Source organism: Parus major, chromosome 9 (assembly GCF_001522545.3).
Source record: "Parus major isolate Abel chromosome 9, Parus_major1.1, whole genome shotgun sequence".
Lineage (NCBI taxonomy): Eukaryota > Metazoa > Chordata > Aves > Passeriformes > Paridae > Parus > Parus major.
Genome location: NC_031778.1, coordinates 9,099,648 through 9,121,778, shown reverse-complemented (window position 1 = coordinate 9,121,778; position 22,131 = coordinate 9,099,648). Strand labels below are relative to the sequence as shown.

General features: G+C 40.5%; 1 long non-coding RNA gene across 1 annotated transcript in view; it reads left to right on the top strand.

Annotated features, from left to right (window-relative positions):
* LOC117244878 overlaps positions 1-12,217 on the top strand; it is a 79,833-nt gene extending 67,616 nt beyond the window's left edge. Inside the window, exon 3 of the long non-coding RNA XR_004498773.1 lies at positions 9,421-12,217. This is a non-coding gene — a long non-coding RNA (uncharacterized LOC117244878). The remainder of the gene's footprint in view (positions 1-9,420) is intronic.
* Positions 12,218-22,131: the final 9,914 nt, after the last annotated feature.

The window sequence follows — 22,131 nt, the reverse complement described above, 5'->3', positions numbered from 1 at the left end:
CTAATTATTGAACAGTAAATAGTAGGTGTTTCAAATAGAGAGGCATGAATAGCTTTCTTATGAACAAACAAAACAAAATGTCTCTGATTAGAAGATAATTTTTCAAACACAACAGTGTACTCAATTTTTAGCTATTTTCCCTCCTGGAGGGAGGAAAATAACATCTGGTTCCCATTCATTTTGTCTGAAAAACATCAGGAATATTAAACCTGCTCTTTGCTAGTGAGGGTTTAGGTCTTGTAACATGCCTATTGTGGTTTCTTACACCTCAGCTAAGTCTTTGAGTGTTTTCTCTCTGAAATACTAATTAATTGTTTTAAATGAGTTTAATGTTAATATAACTGTATCTGATTTCTTCTCAGCTCTTTTTCATGGTCATGCCTCAGGGGTTTTCACCTTTCTGCTAATTCTTACAAGGTCTCTGCTCTTTCAATACCTAACATTTGGGCATAACCTCTCTATCTCCAGGAAACACTCAGCATTTTGTCAGACATAAAGAGGCAATGGACAAACCCAGTGGTTTTCTTTTGAACCTGACCCTTTCCAAGCAGTGAGGCAGTTATGACCCATTGCTTAATGCTGAATTCCAGAGTGAATATCAGTTATTTGGACTAAGGCCAAAAAAACCCTTCAGGTTTGTTCCTACCTTGATCAGTGTGTCTGCATTTTTACATACTGCTCAAAAAGCATTGGTGGTCTTATGTAGTATCTGTTTCCATTCTTGCATTTTCAGTTTTTTCTTCTGTATCTTTTTGTCAGATTTGATGGCAAGAGAGGTATTTCAGATTATTTAACACTCTATCATACCTCTCTTACAAGTAGAGTATTAAATTATGAGGGTAAAATTTTCATGCTGCATGTTTTCTGTACATTAAATATTGTGGAGAAATAAAAAGGCATAAAGTCTGATTTCTAGGCAAAGCCATTCGGGAAAGTACATTTTATAATTCTTTATTCCAAGATGTGGGGAGCTTGGGGAATCTTGGAACAACTTAGAAGTTGTCCTTAAAACTGATTCTCTGAGAGAAAATCTCTGATTCTGACGTAAACATGTTCTTTACAAGTTAATAATGTGTGTGTGAAGAGTGTTCCTTTTCTATATTGTATTTCACCTGAAATACCTTCCTAATATTTACTCACTTCAGTAAAGGGAATTTTCCCATTTTCTCTTCTACTGGTATGCTTTTGTGTTTCTAGGAGAACTTCAAGTCAAAGGTGGTTCTGGGATCAGAGATACTTTTGCTGTTCTTTCAAGGCATTGACCTAGGATGGATTTGATCAAAGCCAAATATCAAACCATTTTGGTTCAGAATTGCTCAGTAGAAGCAGATGACCTCACCTAAGGTTGAGTGCTGCTCTAAGCATCACCCCAGGGCATCCAGCTGCTCTGTGTGTTCTCCTTGTGATCACCTCTGCTGGCTGTGCACATGTGGGACAAATCAGATAGAAAATAGATATTTCCTGGTGCAGAGGTGGTAAAACATAAGGAGAACTTAGGACAAGGGTGAGACAACCAGGCTTTAAGGGCTGTGTAAGGCAGGAGAAGCTGAGGCTGGATCATTAGGCAAGTTTTCTTCTGATGAAGTGAGGCTGAGACTGCAAATGGGAACCTGTGAGTGTGGGGGTAAACTGGAAGAAAAGGACATGGTCAGGAAGACTGTGAATAAGGGATAAGTGAGAACAAGCAAGGAGCTAGAGAGCTCAGGCAGAGGTTTATAAGCTAAAAATAATGGAGTGAGACAAGACTTCAGGTAAATGGAGTGATACCTGGGTCAAGAATAAACCAGGAACTATGACAAAATACTAGGAGTCATCATAGAAAAAGTCATGTCCTGCCAAGTGACATAGATTGTTTGTAAAAGTTAAATTTGTTGTTCTTTTCACAAAAATGTTGAGGTCCATTGTCAAAGCACTTGATGTCTTCCCTCCAGTGGCTGGTGAATAAAGAAGACATCCAATGTACTTTCTGTGGCCATGCTCTCCCTGCTCTGGGCTCAGTTTAGTGCTCCTGTGTTGCTGTCCCTGTCCTTTGGAACTGTGTGATCGTTCCTTTGTTTCATGTGAACTTGCTTCCTGGGGAAATTAATTTCAGGCATTTTCTACCTTTTGGTAGATTGAATTTGCAGATGTGACAAGTTTAACATATCTGTAATAACTACTAGATTCATCCACTCTTCTGTAGCACTCAGTGGTGACATTAGTTTAGCACTAGACAATTTTTAACCATCACTATTTGCTAGGACTACTCTGCACAACAGAAAGGGAGCTCATGCTTCCGAGAGTTGAGGACTGAACTAAGTCTAAATTAAATCTAAATTTAGACTCAAAGTCTAAATTAATTGCTGATAACGAGGCTGAGCAGACTCCTTTTGTTGAATGTGGAAAAGGACAGCACTGGTGGAATGGTTCAAGTTCCAGGTCAGGCTGTGCTGCATTCCAGCAGCAAAGGGCTCTTTAACTATAGGCATTGCTGAGGTTGCTGGGTTAGTCTAATCCCAACTGGATTGGATTGGACCAGTGCTGTTAAGTCTTCCTGACATGACAGATTGTGTTGTGTGGTGTGGGTTCACTAGTGGGAGTCTATGCAATTTCAGACAGCTTGGCACTATGCTCTTTCTGTGTATTAACATATATTTAAGTATGCAGCCCAAATCCTGCTTTTAATGTCAGCTCAACATAGAGCAAGTTAACTGAGTAAATAAGAGTAGCTTTTTTTGTAGCTGTCTTAGAATTTGGCTTCATAACACTAACACTGTTTTCCTCCAAAGTACTTATTATATTAGAAAACACTTTAAGTATGTCAGCCAGCCCAAAGGCTGCAGCTGCAGTCTGATAATAAATACAAGCTAATGAACAGAATTGCACTATCTGTAGCACATCTCTTTATTCCAATAGAACATAAACACATCTCAAATAGGGCATAGGATCTCATTTTCTACACCAAGTGCTCCAATTTATTGGTTTCCTGAGGAGCTAACAAAAATGCTCCAAGACCACAGGGAGCTTCTGCTTTGGAAGCATCTTAGAAAACACTAATGTGAGTTGTAGAATACCACAAGAAAATTATAAAATTGCTGTGTAAGTGAATAAGTAGCACCATAACATCCTTTAGGAGAAGGTTTTAGTGCTCAACGATGAAGGACTGTCTTTGGGATGGTGTCCTTAATGGAGAATGAGCATTTCATTTCTCATAACAGGACACTTCTGACAGCAAAATCACCCTTAGTGTTTCTGAAAGTCAGTTGTCAGAAACAGAAAGTAAATAAATGTAGTTGCCAAGAGCTAGGCTTAGTGACCTTTAATGTTCCAGGTTTTAGAATAATTAGATTTATAATAATTGTTTTGGTCTTGGCTAATATTATTACATGGTTCAAAAATACTTACACAACATGTCAACAGATGATTCTTTCAGCAATAAAATAGTATATTACAGTGTAGTTATTAAATCTGTCAATCTTGCTGAATAATATAATTAAATATGTCATAGGGTGCTCCACCAGGTGTGATTGTCACCTGAGTTTTGATTTGCAGTTTCAGATTGTGTGTCATTTTTGCTGCTGCAACTGTGTGACTGGCTTGATAATACAGAGACAACCCATGGCTTAAAGTGTACATTCCCCAAGGACTTGAGCTGCTCTTATGTGTGTAAAATACTAAGGAGCAAAAATACTTCCTGTACTACATTCCACTCTTGGGAAAGTCTTTATGAAAGTTCTCATCATCATTTTTATCCTCCCTCTTCAACCAAAAGCTTTGATGTGACACTGACACTGTGTTTGAGGGTGTCTTTCAAACAGGGATGAGTGCTTTTATGTTGCCAAAAATGAGCTGCAACTGAGCCCAAAGCTGTTCTGACTGTGGTTCTGGGATGGACTTGTTGATTTGTGATAAGTAATCCTCTGAGGCTTCTGTGGTGCAGACAGCTATGTGTATTTCTCTGTAGAATGCTAGAAAATTTGCTTGTGTTTCCTATGGGATGTTGGAGGCTCAGCTGCAGTCTAGCTTTTGACACACTGACCTCAGCTTCACTGTCTGCTCTGATGCTTGCCAGGATCCCTGGAGAAGGAGCCTGTGCTGATTCAGTGGGGCAGTGGCTGTGCTGTGTTTCTCCTTGTGCCAGACAGGTGAGCACAGAGTGGGTCAGAGAGCCTCTCAGCTTGCTCCTGTGACTCTGTCCCTGCTAAATGCTGGAGCTAGTAGCCTGCAATGAATCTGAATCAGCTGAAAAGCTAAAATTGGAAGGCTTCCAAACATCAACAGAAACATCCTATTTCTGCTTCCTCTTCTTTATTCCCAAAGACTTTTCAGGTGTTGTTTGAAGCAGAGGAGCTCATGAATGCATTGTCTCTCATTGCCTGGGCTTTGCATCCTGCAGGTTGGCTCTCTTACAATTTCCCAGTGCAAGGGGATCCCTGCAGTTTCCTCCCTGAAAATGATGTGTGTGAGTGCTAAAGAATGGAGTGGGAAAGAAATAATATAGTAATGGCTCTTGTATTTGACAGGGCATAATCCTGTGAGTTGCTCAGAGCCCTTAATCAGTTGATAAAAGCCAACAGAATCTCCATGTTTTTCAGAAGTCCCAAAAGATGTGAGGCCAAGAATGGATATCAATGCAGTGGAGCAGGATGTCCAGAGAAGTCATGGTCCTGTTCCTCTCAGGATATCACTCTTGAGTGATGCTCACATAGAGGGTACTGCATCTTACCTGGCCTCTGTCTTCACCTTGGTCTGTGTGATCCAGTTGCCTGGAAAACAAATAGCAGCTCTGTTCACTGCTAAAGAAATACTGGACAGAGAACTACTCAAAGCAGCTCATAGGAGAAAGTATGGCCACTGCATTCCTTAACTATGTCTCTGGTCTTAACGAAATCTTGGCTGTTGGTGCATACCAAAAAGAATTTGAGTCTCATTCATCACTTCCTATTTGTCTTAAAGTGAATGCTGTAGATGGGATCCGATTACCATGGCACAAAACTCTTTTGTGTTATTTTGCAGTGACACAGTTTTGCACCAAGATTTTATGGATCCTGTTTTCCCAAGAGCAGCCTGTGGCAGCTGGGATTTCAAAAGCTTTAGGATGCTTTCCAGCACAAATGGCATGTTCCTCAGCAGCCCTGCAGCTCCCACAATCCAGGGAGCAGTGGTAGACCAGAGGCAGCTGTGGAAAAGCCCCTCCTCAGCTGAGGCAGAAGGGCATGCTCTGGTAGTGGGGGGAGGTGGCAGAGCTAATTCCTCCATGCTGCATGCTTTTTTTACCAAGGTAGCTGAAGAAATGCTAGTAGTGTGTTTAGAAGATAGATGCACAGAAAAAGAGTGAAAACTAACTTTTTGTAACTTTGTTGTTTAACTGTTTACAGAACAATTTTGGGAAATAAGTTCCCAGATTGCTGCTTACATTGGCTTAATTCTCTGTTTGTGTGTAGTGTATAGTTGGTCATGGAAATCATAGGCTGTTATTTGCTTGATAAAATTGTTTTACAAGAAGAATAATGATTGCTATGGGTTGGAAAAGACCTTAAAGATCATCTCATTCCAACCCCCCTGCCATGGGCAGAGACACCTCTCACTAGACCCTTATTATTACCCCTTATCTCTCCTCCAACATTTTTGTAGGTCCCCTTTATGCCCTTTAAGGTGCTATGTGATGTCTCCAAAGCCTCATCTTCTCCAGCCTGAGCAACCCAAACTCTCTCACCCTGTCTTCATGGGAGAGGAGCTCCAGCCCTCTGAGCATTTTCATGGCCTCCTCTGGACTCGCTCCAGGACATCCATGTCCCCCTTTTGTCAGGGACACCAGGGCTGGGTGCAGTATTTAAGGTGGGGGTCACACTGTGGATGTGACTGCCCAGCCAATTCCTCACCCACGATCAGCAATCCATCCTCCAAATCTATGTCTTCAGTTGAGACAAGGATTGTGCAGAACAGTGTCAAACACTCTGCACACGTCTAGGCAGATGTCAGCTGCTCTTCCCTTACTCAACAGCACCTAAATGAACACCAAGCAAAGAACAATGAATAACTATAAGTGGTCTTATTTATGCATGCATTGTCTTTCCAGCATTTAATATTACCATTTGTATGAAGGAGAGTAATTCCCACAATATTGTGAAACTAAACTTTTGAACAGATATTTGTGTGTTGAATATGATGAGAATATTTAAACATCTGGTATTTGACTGAATATGAAGTAAAAGCATGCATTTGCTTTTATGATTTCATCAGAGAGAGCTCAGGGGGTGATTTTCAAAGACACTGAAGACAGAAGAACTAGCTGAGACTCAGAAGTTTTATGATGGGGATCTGTGCTTGAGGAGACATGAATTCCAGAATGTTTTTGAACTGAACTGGAACAAAAAGTGACATTTCAAAATTTTCCACTCAAAGGAAAATGAGAAAACTTTAAGTTCAGAAGAATGGGAAAACATGGCTTAAGCTTTCCTAAACGAAAGATGTGTCATAACTTCTGACTCCTGGCTCTGCCATGCTTCCTTGGGAAGCTCCAAACCTGTTGGAAGAGGCTTGGGAAGCTCCCTGAAGTGCAAAGAGCTGCTCAGGTTGGAGCCATGGTGGTCATCAGGCTCCAAAACGAGTGGCAGGAAATCAGGAAGCCCTGAATATGTCAGCTCTGATATGAGGGTTCAAAGAACCAGCATCCTGCTGGTTTGCTCTGGCAGTCATTGTGGCAAGGGTGCTGTCCAGTGCAGGATCTGGGCAGGGGGGTTTGTGGCAGCAAACCAGGCTAAGTGGAAGGAAACACAACTGTGCTTCCAACAGGAGTCTGGCTGCCTTGGGCAGATGTCACACCCTTTTTGTGAGATATTCATACATCACTATTCCCCATAAGCTCTTTCACCAAGAGATTCACCAAGTGCCTGTTGGAAAGACAATGAGGTTTGGATGCCAAATTGTTAGTGTTTTGGAAAATTTCACTTGAATATAAAAATTACTCCATTAAAAATAATTTCAGCTAGTCAGTCTTCTCCTCCCTGCTCCATTACCAGACAGAAGTGGAGAAATATGGCTTGATTCAATTTGTGGTTTTCTTTTGTAGATTATCTATTCTCACTCTCAATATACCTATAAGCTTTAAGATATTATAGCTACTGCATGTGCAAACATCTGGAAAATGATTTTTGATAAGCTATGCCAGTTTGTATCAATTTGGGGTCTATTTGCTTATTTATTAGGGGATAAACACAGCCTTGTGAAGTGTTGGCATTGTTAAGGGGGAAGCAAAAGGAAGTATGATAGGCAACATTTAGGCAACTTGTAATCTAATTTATTTTTTTAAATTAATAGGGAATATTATTTTATGCCATTTTTGACATTGGGAACCAACTTGTCTACTGGGCAATGGTGTAAAAAACAGCAATCCAGGCTCCTGTATTGGAACAAGAAAAAGGTATCCATTACAGAAAAATAACAAGGGCATGTGAGGGTTAAGCTGAAGAATGTGCCAGCACAGTTCAGTAGAAAAAGGAGTCCAGGAAGACATGCAGGGAAAGCTACTACTGACATTTATTTGTTTCTTTCAAGTATTTTACCTTGAAAATTTGAGCTATTTTTCATTTTTATTTTCTCATAAAATAGGCCAAACATTCAACGGAGAAGGAGAGTTGGTGGACTTGTTGTTTTAATAATGAACATATGCCAGCATGTGTGTGATTTCTTTTTTGTGCTTTATAATTGGCATAAACTCCTCATGTGACAAGTCTTCAACTTTAACTACTGAACTTGTGCAGACATCAAAAGTCATTGTGGAATTTCAGACCTTTGATGTTTGTTTTAAGAGAAGAGCTGATGGCTGCTAAGGAGTAGCTACAAGGAACAAACAGATTTTCTAGGTCTTGTCACACACAACTTATTTTCTCCCCATTTTTGACATTTCTCAAAGTTGCACAAATGTTCATGGTGCCTAGTTGTATGTACTTCTGTTGTTTCTGCTGTTCATAATGAGAATTTGTCCTAGAAAAAAAAATCTGATATTAAAACTAGCCAGTCCCACCCTCCCCGCAAGATTTCACAATATTGTGCAGTGACTTTTTTAATAGACGTTTAGCTTATGTCTTGCATGTCCTATTTTGCCTAAATTGTATCTTTCTAACTGTTACTTTCTCATGGATGTGGATTCATTTGCTTTCACTAATATTAAAACCCAGCCCTCCCTGTAAAAAAAAAAATCCAAACCAAAATCCAAACCCAACAAACAAACCATATTTATTATCTTGAGTCTTGCAGACAGGTTTTGTCTCACTTTTTCTTCCCATTATATCTCAGTAATCCTGATTGCTATTTTAGTGCAAATACAAGCAGATTCTATCACCTAAGAGCCTCCAATTTATGTGGCACTAACTACACACAGCTCTGTAGCGTGTATAAACTATTCTTGAGTAGCACTGTTAGGAAAGAGGAGTTACAGACAGCAGTGGAGGTGAAAGTACAAAAAGGAGGAAAAATAAAATGGTCTAAGAATGAGGGTGAAAGACAAAAGGAGAAGAAAAGAGGTAAGAAAAGGAAAAGAATGGGAGAGAAGGAACCAGAGGTATAGTGCTTTTTGTCCTTGCTTAGGCTGCTGTTTAAGTTGCTCTGGAAAACAGTGATGAACTGGGTGGATCCAGCTGCTTTTGTGTAGCAGAGACTGAACCCAGCAGAATTTCTGTTTGCAGGCAAACATTTTGAGAAACAGAACAAAAGAATGAAAGGAAGCTTCCTTTTAGTCTAGCATCTACTTCATAGGACGATCTCCTTCCACACTGCGGCTCTCGAGTGGGTTTGCCGGGAAAGGCCAGCCTAGCACCGCACACGAGACCCCAGTGCCCTGGGGAATCTGAAACCTGGGCAGTGTATGAGCCTCCTGGGCATGTCCAGCTCTTGTCAGAGAGCAGGCAGGATGCCTGTGACCCTGTGCTGATCTGCTCTGTGCCTGCAGTCTGCTGACCCAGGCCATGAACTTTCCCTGCTCGCGGCTGCAGGCATGTCTGCTCAGTTCCCTTTCCTTCCCCTTGCACAGGCATGGATTGTTTCTGTCCAATACAGTGCTAAGCACCTTAGGAGATTTCTGTGCTTGTACGTATTTAAGTAAGAGGATTAAAAACAATAACTCAGTGTCTGGGACACTCCCAAAACAGTGTCCTTATTTGGCTTCTTGCTGAGGTGTGAATACTTTTTTGATGATGGAAAGTAATTTTCATCAGTGTTTCTAAGAGGTTTTCAGGCTGAGACATGACTCTCAGTGTTTTCTGAGTAAGGAATATGAGGACATGTTCCTGCAGCTTAATGTAAGAGTGCCATGCACACACTGGTTAATTTCTGTAGCAAGTAGCCATCACTGCATAGCCTCTTGAAGACTTTATTTTCCAAGGAGCATCTGCAATCTGCTGGATTCAACTGACTGCTGGTATTTGTGTTTGGCTTTAACAGATCTCTAAGTGCATGAACTGTCCTGTGTGTCCAGCAGCAACTGCTGATCATCATTCTATCTGCAGAGACTACTGAGCAGCACTTAATCGAGCTGATGGAAATTCTTTGCAAGATAGAGCCCTGACTTCATAGGTGTTATGGTGATGTGTCTGTATCAGCAGTGTGATGGTATGAAGAGATTCCACTGCAACCAGCTTGTCATTTCATGAAGAGTTAACAAATGCAGATATGTAGTTCTCCCTGAGAGACACATGTGAACAGCATTCACTTCACCAATTTCAGATAAAATGGTTTATTCTTTGCTTATCTCAGCTTATCCCCCTGAGTATCACAGACCCTACTGTTTGAATCCAAGTTATACTCTGGAACAACAGGCAATATTTTCAATTGATTGTGCAATAAACTCAGCAATACAGATGTTTCAGACAAAATGTAGCTCCTGAAGGACAACACTCCACAAAAGGATTAAAAAAGGTCTGTAACCACCATGCAGGGTGAGGTTTTCCAGAGTTCAAAGAACCACCCTAGGAGAGGTGGCCCATCCTGGCTAACACAACCCCTAGCAATGATATGTAGTACCTGTAATAACCAGGTATCAACTGAGATTAGCCTTTCAGGTGAGAAGACCTTTAGCATAGATTGGAGCAAAGCTTTTGGGACCACAGCCAGATACTTTGTGCCTCTGTCACAGAGCATGAGGTCTTTAATTTAGTCTGAGTGGTGGGTGGAAATGCTTACACAGCAGCTTCAGGAAAAGGAGGTGGAAGAGGCACAACAAACAGTTATAGCCTTCTGGTAAAGATGCCTGCCTGCCAGGACAAATAGAAGGGTATGAATTCTTTTTGGGATAAGATGCAAATTGGCTCAGGTAGAATAACTGTAGTATAGTGGATAGGTCACTTCTGGTTTGTTTGGGACTATTTCACAAAGTCAGGGCCTAAGTTTCCACTAGCTTGAAGGGGATCCATCCCTTTGAACACTAAATTAACTTCCTAAACCACAAAATGCAATTCTCCAAACTCCATGCTAGTTCCTGTGCATCAGGGAGGTGCATAACTCTCTTTTCTGTCTGATGTTCAGAAGCATCTCTGACATTCACTGTTCTGCTAAGCCACCACATTGAGCTCTGCTGCTGCCAGGTACCAGAAATTTGTCTGGTGCTTGCACTTTGACAGAAGTGAAACATCTGATGATGTGCAAGAACCCAGTTCACCTGCCTGCTGAAAATTCAGCAAACTGAAGGCTCTGCACAAAACACAGGATCTGTAAATCCTCCCATGCAATCAGCTACCCCTGTAATTGCAGTGGGAAAGATACATCCTCAGTGACACATGTGAGGGGAAACAAACTGCACAGCTGCTGCAAGCTCCAGAGGCAGGAGAGGAAAATGGTAGTAAGGAGAGCACCTGTTTAGTTTTCCGTGTAAATCTGTCCTGGATGGAGCCCTTGCCCTGTGCTGCAAACTGTGAAATTGGATCCCAAGAGGGTTCAAAGTGTGTTGGCTCAGCTGCTCTGTCCAGCAGGCTGGAATCTATTTTGGTACAGGGAGGCTGAGGATCAGCAGCCTCTTTCCTCCTCTCTTTTCAGAACTCTCCTGCTTCATACTCCTTAGGTCAGAGAGAAATAACAACTCTTACTCTGCTCCCAGTAATTTGTGTGCTTTCATAGGAAGAGGGAGATCTGTTGCTCCAAAATCAATTTCAGCTTTTTTTGCACAAAAACACAGAAAAACTATTTGCAGAAAAGAAAGAATACCTTTTAAACCATGAACTGAAATGCGGGGATTCCACCAAACCAGAGGCTGCTTACTCTAGTGTGCTCCTTCCCTCTCTTGAGCCATAGAGAGACTGTGATGTTGTGCTGGTTTCCTTTTCCTGGGATAATAGGGTTTTGTGCTCACCCAAAATGGTGCAAATGCTACCCTGGTCAGCTAAGTCATTATTCATAAAATGTACCTAAAGCAGATGTTTCTTTTTTTTTAGTTTTAAAGGGCAGAATTTGAGCTCCTGAACTTTGTTTTAATTTTTCACAATGAGTAATTAAGACTTTTACCTGCTGTTCAGTACTTTTATGGACTAAATAAACAGCTGGTTTAAATCATCACTGTTCTGTTAAGCCTGGCAGAATGATGCCAGTGTAAACCACTGAACAACTTGGCCCCATTTGACTTTTTCAAGTATTCAGAAAATATTTATTGCACTTGCTGAAATATAAATTAACAAGAGACATGGCGCATATCCTTGAGGAATCTACCTATAACAAATCAGGTTCATAAACAAGTGAGATGTGGAGCAGCACAGAAAATTTGTCAGGAAACAGATTTTATTCCAAGCTGACAACTGCTCATATGGAAAACTGTAGAAAATATCACTGCAAAAAATATATATACTATACCAGGTGCATGGATACTTTAGTAAGTACCCTTGATGGAATAATATGAACATGCTCATACATGGCACAGGAAACCATTTGGATTTGCAAAGATCCTTTCTGCAGGAATAATCACCAAAGGAAATGTACACATGCAGAAGGTTTCTGCAGCAGGAATGATAAATTCTAGAACATTTCAGCTTTTCAGGTTGCTTTGCTTATAGCAAGGCATTCCCTTCCAGCCAGCCAAAAGCAGCAGCAGCTGTGCATGGCAAGAGGGAAGCTTGGGCTGTGGGGCACAATCCACTTTAGTACCCAGGCCATGAATGTCCAGACCCATTGTGCTGTCATGTGCTTACTGTAACTGGTTTGTTTAATAAACATTCACTCTAAGTAAAAATTAGAGCTTGCTAAAACAGAGACTGAATGTCTTCCTATTCCTGATCATTCATATTTCACTTATTCAGAATCTGAAAAAGCTTGTACCTTCCTTTGTAGATAATGCTTATTTACCTTTAGCGCAGTGCAGCCAATAATCTGTATCTGCAGTGCAGGTGGGGTTTTCAGGGAGCTGGGATGCAGCTAATGATATCATAATCCTTTTTTCATAAGCACTTAGGGTTTTGAGTCTTGAAGCTCTATTTCAATATGTATAAGCAAATCAAGATGGAGAAGTTACACCTTTTTAATTTTTGCATCAGGAAATGGATGGGAATTATAAGTTGAATACAACAGAGAGCATGTAACTGTTGTACTTAAAGAGTTAGAAAGCAATTTACAGTACTGAAACAACATATGTCCCAAGTATGATAGCCTTCGTATTTATCACTCTCTATCCCTCTTTATTCCTACATGCAAGTAAAAAAAGCTGACCTGCCAGTGATATTACTGATGGTACTTTTCTTTACTAGACAAACAAAGACTTAAAGTTGCTATGGAAATACACTGATCTCACAGTTCATGCATTTATCAAAGGAGGATCATCATCATCACGTAACATTGATAGAGTGCACTGTCTCCTCCATGCTTGTCACAAGACTCTTAATGTTGAACAGAAAAATGAGCCACATTATTTCACTGATGTTGCGTCTATTGATGAGTGCCTGCGTGACCAATTTCTCCTTTTAATGGTGTTTAAGGTGAAACTCACACTCCTCAAACCCCAAATGTACAGGTGTTACTTCAGAGTGATCTCATTACAGAAGTGTGGTGATTTTGAAGGCCACGGCTTTCCAGACAGCCAACTCATGACACAACCAATCTCTGAGCTTTTAATATTTTCATACATTTGTTTTTATTAATGAACATTTCTTTGATTGGGTTTGATTTTATTTCCCACCCTCCTCCCTCTATAAACACAGAAAAAGAGGCAGTAATTTGTTTTCTGTGACAATTTGAGAGGTGGTAGCTTGTTGCACCAGCTGTTCTAGTGCTGCTGTAGAAGCTCCCAATATCTTTAGTCTTTCTGCTTTCTAACTTTGCATCCCCTTTGATCTATAGAGGCTTCTGGGGCAAACGGGTGAGGTTAGACTAAACTGGATCCCATATTTGTACATGTGGGTGCTGATGAGCTAAAGACCACCAAAAGTTTTCTGTGTTTATATAACATAGATACAAACATGTCCTCAACCCTTGCCTTGGTTCCAGTTCTCAGATTTATTTCTGAATGGCTTTTCCATGAGCTTTTCTGTCACGTATTTCAGTTTTGCAGATTACTGGTACCATTGGAGCAAATAATTTGAGCACTTGATAATTGTAAGCAAAACTGTTGTATACAACATTTGTATTTGTGTAAAGGCAAATACATTTAAAAAAAATAAAGTCAAAATGAGCAAATCCCTAAGCAAAGCTATGGAGTTGATAGCCTGGAAGAAGAAGAAAAAAGGCACAAATATAAAATAGTTGTGAATTTGCAATGCGGGAGTGGCACCAATCCAGAAATATACTGGGGTATTTTGGTAGAGGAGTTTTTAGTGCTATCATTTCAAATATTTGCTTTGTTTCACAGTGCTGTGTTTTCATTGGCATTAATGAAACTGTGAAGTTTCTGAGTTTGTGATATGATCATAACCTCACCCCTTGGTTTTGAGGGGAATATTCCTATGCCTATGTTGGCAGGAATGAACTGAGAAGCCTGACACATGAATGGAGTGAGAATTTCAGAAGCAGGTGAATCAAGACACTTCTTTGCCTGATTTCCTAAGGAAATACGGCTTGCATGATTGTACTTTGTGGTTAATTTCAGTTTCATGGGGATGAGTTATCAGAAAGACATTATTCTCTCAGGAGTTTGAGTAATAAATGAGAGGAGTATATGTAAAGGAGATCCTATAATTCTGGCCTGTATGTTTTCTACCAATGCAGAAGGCTACATGCTGAGTTCATACGTTATTTGGCATTGATTTGTACATAGAAGGAGTACATTATAAATGCTCTAAAATGTGGAAAATCTTCTGCCAGAATTTGCAGGAGCCTGATTTTAGTAGTTTGGATGTCATGGTAGTATTTGGTTTCTCCCTTTGTCCCTCACCTGCAGAGAACATTTTCACTGAGTAGATGGTCAGTCTTAAAGTAGAGCCAGTGTGGCAAGAGAAACCATCATGGTATAACTTGTTTCATGTTAATCATCTCAACAGGTGTGAGGCATGATAAAAGGCACGTCAGCTAATAACAGCTGACCGAATTTCAACCAGATACAGGTCTTTTGACCATCATCCTTCCTTGCAGTCTGCTCTGGGGGAAGGAATTCTGAACACAATTGCTGGCCTCAAGCTGTAGGATTTTTGTTCTTATTTTTAAAACGCTATTGATCCATAATGTCTGTAGCAGTCACTGGGGCTGTTGAAAAAGCCGGGGAATTACAGGATTGTTTATGTTGGAAAAGACAGCAAAGATAGTAGAGTCTAACATGTACTTTTTTGTGGATTTAGTGTATATTTCTTTTGATAAGGATTTCTATTTTCTGTACTCTTTTTTAGCCAAAGTGTTGTCTCTTCTTTTGCAGGCCAGTGATTGGCTTAGATATTGGTTGGACAGACAGCTGATGATACAATTATTTATAATTAAAAGACAAGATCTAATTTCATTGTGCAACTCGGCTACTTGTCTTTTCTTAATTAATTGTATTTCAGGGTAGACACACTATAAACTAATCAGTCTATTGTCACATGCCTGCTAATTTTGTAATTAATTATTATTGCTAAAGTTGAGAGAATAATTTCTAAAAAATAACTTACTTGATGACTTTTGCCTTTTTTCTATTCATTAATCCTGTACAAACATAATGATTTTCTGAAATTGGCTTGTTACTGTTACTCAGTGAGTTATTCTTGATCAGTACCCAACACACAGTTTATCACATCCTTTAAAGACTGAAATAAGTTGCATTTTGATCAGAATCAAATGAGCATGTTATTTATCAGTACCCTTTTGTAACACTAAGTTCCTTGCAGCTCTTGATGTTTTGATGTTGGTGTTATTGTGTGGTTTTTCTTTGGTATTTTTTTTTTCTTTTTTTATGGTTATAATCATTAATCTGACATTTACTTTGTATCACCATTCTTCCAACAGTTAATTATTGTTCTTTTTTTTTTTAATTGGGAACATTCTTGCCTGCTAACTTGTTTGGGAGCCCATGAAAAGGTGTAAGGCAAATGAAGCAAGAGGCTGGAGAGGTTTGTTTTGGAAGTCTGTAAGATCTGCAGTTTAGCAGCTGCATACAATTCCCTATTAAATAGTTTGTGGAACCAGTCAATGCAAATCCAGTTCTGGATTAATTCATCCTGGCATGAATGGCACCTCTGCACCCAACCAGTGTTCCATGATTTGAGGGTTTTTTGTAGGCTGCCTCAGTACTACCTCCATTGTGGCAGTAATGGTGTGTTATAGACATGTCCTTTTGTTTAGCTGCGCTTTTCCACTGTCAGTTCATCCCTCTTTAATTTCTGCTCTGCTTTCTTGGCAGAGTAAAATAACTGGTAAGCTGGGCCCCACTCAGGCCAGGTTTGCATTCTGTGTTTGACTTGGGCCTGAATCAATGTTTATGTCGCCATTTACCAACCATCCACACCGTTAAATAAACAGTCATTGACCTCAGCCTGGTCAGTGACACTGAGGTTTCTCTTCTGAGAAGCAAAGATCCAGCTTTCCTGGACTTGAGGTGTGCTCAGATGTTTTGATGCAATGTCAACACAGGAATCTGCATTAATAACAGAAAGCAGTGGCTGAGAGGTGGCACAGCCCAGCTCCTCGGTGCTTCTCAGCTCTTAGGCAGGGCAAGGAAAGCTCTCCCTCTGTCCTGCCATGGGCCACAGGGGTTTGGGCTATCTCATACTGACTGCTCTGCAGCAGAGGAGGAGCACTCATAGTCTTGGGCTCCAAACCCAGCTGAGAAGTGGGTTCAGAAGTTTTCTTTTTCTGCTTCTGGGCTCTCAGTTGCCTTCTCTCAGCAGGGAGGCATGTTAGTTGTGTGCTAATTTGGACTCTAGCAGCAACCAGTCAGGAGACTGGCCAGGCCAAAGCCCCTGAGCTCAGGCTTTAGGCCAAATATACAACACAGACATGTCCTAAGAGATGGGAGTGAAACTGTGAGCCTGGATTTCACTGGCAGAACCCACAGAGTCATTCTAGTCCCCGTATGCAATAACTCATTTTGGACAAAGCTGCTTCTCTGTTGGACTCTGTGTGCCCTCCAGTGTGACATTCCTGGTGAGCCCCCAGCTCTGGCCTCTGTTGCCATGGCTCTGTTTTGCTGCTGTTTGCCATTCCTAGCTAGATAACCTTCTGAGGTTCCCATTACTTCACACTCCCAGTGGGTGCCCAGAATCCAGTTCAGTTGTTTCCCATCTTTTTTGGTGCACGCTTCCAGCCCCCGAGCTCTCCTGCTGCCTTGTCAGATAACACTCCACCTCAGCAGCTCCCCTGATGTCCTCAGTTTCCAGGCTACCTATGGTGTTTGCTTTTCTTGATCTCATCATTCCCAGGAAGGCAAAGCTATTATGGACATGTCTCATGGAAAAGACCAAACCATTTGAATTTTGCTTTTCTATCATCTTCCTCTCTAGTGAACTTTTCAGGGGTGAAATCAGATTCCTGTGCTAGGGCACAGAGTTTCTCACAAATGCCTTCAGCAACCGTCCAGTGGCACCAAATCTGTGCACTACAGCATTTTACAGGACAGAATTTATTTTGGAGAATGTAGTTTATTTTCTGACAAAATGGCTGTTGTTTTCAGCAAGGTGGATCCAATACAACTGCTTTGGATGCAGCTAGGAAAGACATGAAATGAGGAGCCTCTACACCCTTCTGATGTGGAACTAAGTATCACAGCAACTCTGCGTGAGCATTAGGGTAGGTTTGGATAAACATGACAGAGATCTGAAAATTTTCTAGAAGGAAGACTGCAGGTGAAACCCTTACTTACCTTATTCTACTACAGAAACAAACTGGAGAGGCAGCAATCTCATGCTCTGAGCAAAGTCAGAGAGAAGGATTCACTCTATCCTTGGGAAGTGGGTGGTGGATTTGAGAACACCAGGCAGGATTTCACCTTCCCTGAATAATTTTGTAGTGGTTCTGAGGTGAAATTTTATTCACAGATTTCTGTCTTTCAAGTCTACATTTCCTCCTGCCATGTATGATACACTTGAAATATGCTTATGGTATTTTGTTACAGTTTTTATAATTAAAGGTTCTTCTTTTCTATACTTCCAAAAGTAATCAGCATTGTATAGACCTGAAGTTCTTCTCACATCAGCTTCATGCTGGTGTATCACAATTTTTTGCAGTGAGGTCCAAACTGCTCTTGCCTAGATAGTTCATTTATTTTCTAAAAGCACTTTCTTTGCATTATGCTCCTTTTTGTCTTATGGCATCCTTCGAGTAACTTCTCTTTTGCCATTGGAGGCTGGGTTTTCTAGAAGCATTTGTCTATTTGCCAGCTGTATATTGGCCTGTAAGCTGCTGTTAGTCAGGAAGGCAAATGGCATCCTGGCCTGTAGCAGCAAAGGTGAGGCCAGTGGGGTCAGGGCAGTGACTGTCCCCCTGTGCTGGGCACTGGTGAGGCCACACCTCAAATCCTGTGTCCAGTTCAGGGCCTCACAGTACAAGGAGGACATTGAGGAACTTGGAAAGGAGTTGGGGAAGGGTCTGGAGCTGGTGCCTGGTGAGGGGCAGCTGAGGGAACTGGGGGTATTTAGTCTGGAGAAAAGGAGGCTCAGGGGAGACCTTATTGCTCTCTCCAATTCCCTGAAAGGAGGTTGTAGCCAGGTGGGAGTTGGACTCTTCTATGATAGGACAAGAGGAAATTGCCTTAAGTTGCACCAGGGGAGGTTTAGATTGCATATTAGTAAAAATCTCTTCACTGAAATGTCATCAGGCATCAGAACATGTTCTTCATGGGTGTGGTGCCTGGGGATATACTTTAGTGCTGGACTTGGCAGTACTGGGTTAACAGTTGGACTTGATCTTAATGTCTTTTCCAACCTAAAAGTTTCAATGACTCTGTAGTTCAGCTAGGTATTGCTAAACTAGAATCCTTTATGTGTGTTCTTTCTTTCTTTCTCTGTTATCACAGGAGCTTGCTTCAATTTTGTGCAATAAAGGCTCCCTTCTCAGAGGCACAAGGCAAGATGTTTCCCCCATCATTACACCTCCCAGCTGTCCGTGATTTATCTTGTGCCTCCAATCAGTCCCTCTCTTGCTCCAGGGTCTTCCAGCCATTACTGACACCTCAGTGCTTTCGTCAGAGATTCTCAGAAGTTTTCATCTCTTTGTGTTGGACACCAGCACATAGGTTCTGAGTGGATTTGATGCTGCTTCATACCTTTCCATGGTTACAACTTTTCTGAGTGCAGTGATAACTTCTGGGACTAAATATTAGGAGTATTTTGCTTTATGAATAACTGGTAGTAGTAACACTTCTCATTAGTAGTCCAGGTTAAAGCAGTCAGAGCCAGAATTATTGTTCAGGCCATCATAAACCATTAGATTTGTTTTGCTTTAAAAATAATTTTCTGAAACTCAGGTTTGGCTCTTTCCTTTTTGTGTTATGTTATAATAAGCTTTTCAAATACTTCAATGGAAAGTTGTCTTAGACTTGAGCCAAATTGAAATCTGGATAGAACACAAATGCAGGTTTGCAGTTTGTAAATCAAGATAATCGATGCAGGATAGTATGGTGTCACATTTTAGAAATTTATTAATATTTATAACCCATACCTATTTTGGTTTTATTCATAAGTTTTATGGAATTACAGGATATTTCTGTTTGGTTTCTGGCCTGGAAATGTTTCTGGGTTGACTTGAAACATTTAATTTGTCATGAAGCTAAATGTTTCATTCCATCTTCCTATTTCTTTGCCCTTTTAATTTTTTTTTTTTTCTTTAGAAAGGTCATTTGAAACAAAAAGCCTAAATGGTTTATTTTGTATTCCCTTTTTACAGCTGGAAAAATTTGCTAAATTGAGTTTTCATTTACAAACTATTTTTTGCAGTATACTACTTGCCAAAATAACCACACTAGTCATCTTGGAATAATCTTTTCCTTACATTGGTATCTATGAAAATTTTTAATGGAAGACTTGCCATATGCCCTTTGCAATTAAAATAGGTGATAGATACACTGTCTTAAAAAACCCCAAACAAACAAAAAAATCCTCACAAGCCAATAAATAAACCCCTTCCCCCCCAAATGAACAAACAAAACCCCCAGGCTTCAATATGCCTTTTAATATTTCAAATATTCAGGGCCTACGATTGATACACGTGCAATAAACTTTTAGTCTGCTTTGTGGTTGGTGCTGATGATCTTCAGAAACCTGACTGTGGTGTCCTGACAAGCAAAACCTGGAGTGGCTTTGTGGCACTTGGAGTAAAATTTGCTCTGTAAATAATAAACAACAAAAAATTGTTTACATTGATGTGCTAAGCCCAGGGAAACTGCTACGGACCATGTCAGCTATCCCACCTTTTTCCTTATTATGAAAATAGCAATAAAAGGAAGTGATTAAATGCAAACAAAAAGACTCTGAGAGGACTGTAGGGCTGATTGAAATGAACAAAATCTGATGGCTAGAATGTCATCAAGCTGCAGGTTTGCTCCTGGGCTAGAATTCAGATGTTATTTCCCTCATGGTTGGGAAAGGTTGCAATTCCTCCTGGAAGCAGGGTGGGCCGAGAGGAGACACAATAGCTGTCTCCAGTGTGCTAGGCCTGGCTTTACTCACTTTTATCTCCAGTGTTTTGCTTCTGGTAATTTAGATTTAGTAATCTAATTTCACTTTTTTAGGATTTCTTATGTGTCTGGTAACCCTCACCAAAGGGTTTTCCCATTCATGATATGCATATATGCACCTAGACACTTTATTATAAAGAGGAGATTATGGAGGACTGTATAAAGAAGTCTGTTCTTTGAAAAACGTGTTGACTTAGCATTTTTATCAAAAGCAGTTATAGTCTGGTGAGAAGGCCTCCATCTTGCGGTGGTCACACACGGGTTTGTCCTTGAAGGTGGAGGTTAGGATCCAGGTTTGCTTTGATCAGCAGGAGCTTTTCAGTTGTCACCAGTCTTGTCACAGATTGTGCCCTGGAGGCGATTGTATGGGTGTGACAAACTGCACCCAAGAACTCCCTGTGTTATAAACTGCTGGTCCAAGCTGAACGAGCACCCCTGCCCAAGGCAAAGAAACAGAGATGTGGTGTAGAGAGGGAATGGGTGCATTAATGGACAGCAGGAAATTTGTACTGAGACTCAGAAAGGCCTCAGTGTGTGTGCCTCCCAAGATGTGGCAGCATCACTGGGTGTGGGCTGCAGCTGGGTGACAACGTGTGTAGCTGAACCAGATTGTAGCGCTCAGCTTACACAGCCCTGTGACTTGAGCCAGGATTTGTTATCGAGCTTGAGCCCCACGTCTTTTGGATTGTACCTGCCACCCCTAGGAACATGCCATGCTGAAACTGAGTTGTTTTGTTTTCTGCAAGTGTGTGGAAAATGTTTGTTTGGGTGTTGCCAAATGCTTCTTCCTTTACCAGAGACCCAGTCACATACAAACAGATACCGAAGCACACGCTTGCAAACACATTTCTTTTCATAACACAGGCTGCAGAAAAGAATATTTTCTTTCAATAAAAGTGTTTATTTGCTACCTTTTCACAGTTGGAAGATTTTAGAAAGGAATATGAAGTACCTGTGAAAGCAGAGAACTCTGTGATTTAGCTGAAGCTGAAAATACTTCTGCGCTATTGTTTGTACGGTATCAGATATACACCTGAACTTGGGTTCCTGGTGCTCATCAATAGCTGATTAAAAAGAATAGCTTCAAAATTATTTCACCTTCCCAGGGTCAGAAGTGGGGCTGTCTTCATCTGTGCCTGAGACATATGTGGTGTAAACAAGGTACAACAGCTCAAGAGGAGAGCACGGACAACTAAAGGCAGAGAATTAAAAAAACAGTAGTTACTTCTGGTCTATGTGAGCTTCTCTTTATCAAAAAGCCTTTTCTAGAACATATTTTTACACATCCCTTTTATACAAGGTGTCTTTTTTTTAGCTTGAAAGTTATGCTTGTGTTTAATGATATTATAAAATAGCTGAATTTCATTTGGAATCTGACTACTATTAAGTTACCGCTGGTACGGCATCACTTTGGTTTTATAAAGGTGTTACATGTAAAATATTGTACCATGGCTGCTATCAGAGAGGCTTCCCTCTGTTTTTATAAGCATAATGTGTAGTCAGATTTCTGGAGGTTTTATCTTATGGTTGATATATTTATGTTTTTGTTCACATATAAGTGTATATATTTATACGTACATATTCATTAAATGTATCTATGAACACATTTTTTTTTTGCATGAAATGCCAAGTGGTAGCTTTTTGAGAAATGGTTCCTATTTAAGGTGTAATTTTTCACTTAAGTGTTCCTGGATGAGTCTGTATAATTGGCTTGTACATGTTTCTGAACTGGATGAAGCCTTTTGAGGTTTAACAAGCTAGACACTAAGGAGCAACAAGAGATTCACAGCCATGCTCTGTTGTATGTGATAGTGTTCTTTGTTTGTGTAAGAGGTTTTTCTATCAAATAACAGGATTAAAAGACCTGGTATATCATCAGTTGTTCGGGATCATAGAGTTAATTGATTCTGAGGCATTTATCATGAAACTCAGTGGGAATAAGACTGAACCTGATGAGAAGCATGATGAGCAGCGTTTTGAAATCTGCACAGCTAATTTGCAAGGTCTGAGTCTAACCAAGTAATCTGATTTTCAGAGGTAGGCAGCAATGTCAGTTCACAGCAAATGTAATGGGATCTCCAAATGAACTGGTACTTAACATCTTTCAC